Below are 2,847 nucleotides of genomic sequence, written 5' to 3'. Positions count from 1 at the left end.
GACTATGTGGTCTGGAACTAATCTGTTCTAGTGACTAGTTGGTTTATACTACTTAACCTGAGACTTAGGATAACTAAAAGATCTGTCAATCTCATTGATCTGACTGGTTCAGTTCAGCTAGTAAGGAAAAGGGAACAGCCTAAGCAAATAAATCTGAGAAGCATACTAGGCATTTCCCAGCCAGCCAAATATGAAAGAGATAAAGGCATACTGGATAGCAGTAATCTCCAATTGTTACAATAGCATTCTTACACAATCAATTTAATGCATTGTACATTTTGAAAAGCGATGATACATCTCTATGGATGTCTTCAGCTGCAAGGGGCAAGAAAGTTAAGTAATTATTACTACAATCAAAAGCTCAGAGTTGATGTATCTCCAGAGTATGCCAGTATGAGTGCAAATGGAATTCAGAATTTAACAAATGTCAACCCGATCGTAAGATATTCATTGTAATCACACATGGCAACTGCATTTCAGCTGTGAACTACCATCAAAGTTCTAAGTTGATAGAACATGTTAGCATATGACTTTTGACAAACCATCAATAACATATCCCCTGCAACAGGAAATTTTGGATTCGTATGGAGGTGGATGATTTTCTATGCAGTAAAATAAATCCATACCGGCAATTTAACATTTATTGATGTACTCAAAACATTCTCTAGTATTAGTAACTCAGTTAACATGTATTTTAGTAGAGAAAACGTCTAGTGTCCATCGCCATCAATCCTGGAAAATGAGAATTGTAACATTTAATAACCAGCTAAGTAATAAGTACTTAAAGTAACTTAAAATTGTTCCACATATTCTCTAATATAGTTATTCAATTTCAAGAAAAACCCTTCATACACGAATGAATTTATAGTGAGACTAATACTTTTATGCCATGAAAAACTGCTAACAATGTGGTTTCTAACGCGAGAACAGTAATTTGAAATATTTCAACTTAATCGATCTGAGTGAATAGTATTTTTAATATACAAGTTAAGCCAAAGATCAACCTAAATTGTAACCACAGTGAGAACGTAGTAATAAATAATCTTATATAACTATTGGGTTGAAAGAAGTAGTTCATTAATTGCATTAGTCCTAAAAATTGTTGATACTCAAGTTCGTTGATTTACTATCGATTGTAAAAATATGTTTCATTTACTTACATTAAAATAGTCAGCGCAGCAGAGATGGGTTGATGCTGACCAAGGCATCTTCTTTAAATCTCTACGTGCTGCAAGGAGCCACTTTTTCCGCAAACCCGGTAAATAAAAACTTTATCCGGCGTTGATTTCATTGTGATAGTATGCAATTGGCATGAAACAGTATTTTTTTCGATTCCTTTTTGGAAGTTTTCACTTTGAAAAACGTTATATTTTCCCCATCCATATGTTCTTAAACATACAGTTACTTGTAAAATACGGTTTTAAGGCACAGATTAATTCACAAAGTCGGAAACTACTGTATCTACGAGTGTAAACATTCCAGTGCCAATGGCTGTTAGGTCACGTGGTATAGAAGATGGCCGCCGGTTGTTTTGGCGCAAGTTTCAAAATACGATTTTAATACGTTATAAGTACGTTATATAATGGGAAAAAATTGTAACTCAAATTTTTAATCCGCAAAATATGTATTTACCGCAGTTACTACATTCTTTTACAGAACTAAATTTCTCTGGAGCAGGTGCACCTGCTTCTTATATGTGCGAGGTGTAAGTACCTTCACGAAGGTACCTGAGGGACTTTTCAGATATTTTCCTCTTCAACAAATGCTTTAATTTTAATGGGTTACTGAAATGATGCATTACGTTCACCTTATCACCATTTTATACACGGTGTTCTGAATCGAGAACCATTTGCATTTGAGGGGGCAAATAGATACTTTTATTATTTAATATTTATTTTTACCTCGCATGTTCATTTTTTACTATCTTACCAAGCTTGCTTAAATGCTTAAAGTTTGCATCATAAATTGAGACTAATATCAGAAGTACTTCTGATATTAGTCTCAATTTATGATGCAGCCCTGTCTAATGCCATCCAAATAACGCAACTCTCCACAAGCCATGATTGTGGGCAGTGGGTACCTTTGAACCCATGTGAAATTCATCTATGAAATAACAAATATAAAATTGTAACCCTTCTTGAAAAAAAATTAATGGACATTAAAAATTGACCACTCCATAGCCCAGGATTCCTAATTCCATTAAGTATCAATGCCTGATATACATTATAATAATTTCACTGTTACAAATAAATTTAAGAGCAATTGCAGATGACCGAATAAAATATCAGATCTCATGTCACATCAGAATCCAGACCAGTTGACTCACTTGGAATTTTTCCAGAATAGTTCCAGACCAGTTGAAACTCATAGAATATTTCAGCATAGTTACAGAATAGATCCAGACTAGATGCAGACCATTGAATATTACAGCACAGTTACAGACCAGAATTCCAGACTAGTTACAGACCATTTTCCTTTGCCTCTCTGAAATCCAGACCAGTCCAGTTCTGTTACAGACCAGTTACAGAACAAAATTTAGCCTTTCAGACCAGATCCAGATTAGTTACAGACCAAATATTTTTACCTGGGCACTTAATGGTTAGATAGCTACCTCACTGATAGGAAGCTATTTGTTAAACTGTTTTAACAGAGAAGCACGATTAAACCAATCGCTTCTATGGTGTACCAAAAGGATCTATTATCGGACCAATCCTTTTCCTTTTATATATGAATGATATTCCAGATTATACTTATATTTTAAAATACATATCTACATCTAATTCTACATAATACCCCGGAAAGCCGTGTGGCAGGGGGTGTTAGGACACCTGCCGTTTACACATAAAA

At 34.6% G+C, this 2,847-nt stretch overlaps 1 long non-coding RNA gene across 1 annotated transcript; it reads right to left on the bottom strand.

The window, feature by feature from the left end:
• Positions 1–623: 623 nt before the first annotated feature.
• Positions 624–1,911, bottom strand: LOC124168022. The gene is made up of 2 exons (XR_006866817.1): positions 1,161–1,911; positions 624–732 (listed from the first exon to the last, which is right to left on the bottom strand). It is a non-coding gene; the product is annotated as an uncharacterized LOC124168022 (long non-coding RNA).
• Positions 1,912–2,847: the final 936 nt, after the last annotated feature.

This window comes from Ischnura elegans, chromosome 11 (genome assembly GCF_921293095.1).
Source record: "Ischnura elegans chromosome 11, ioIscEleg1.1, whole genome shotgun sequence".
NCBI lineage: Eukaryota > Metazoa > Arthropoda > Insecta > Odonata > Coenagrionidae > Ischnura > Ischnura elegans.
The sequence above is the reverse complement of the archived record's forward strand: the minus strand, read 5'-3'. Positions and strand labels throughout refer to the sequence as shown.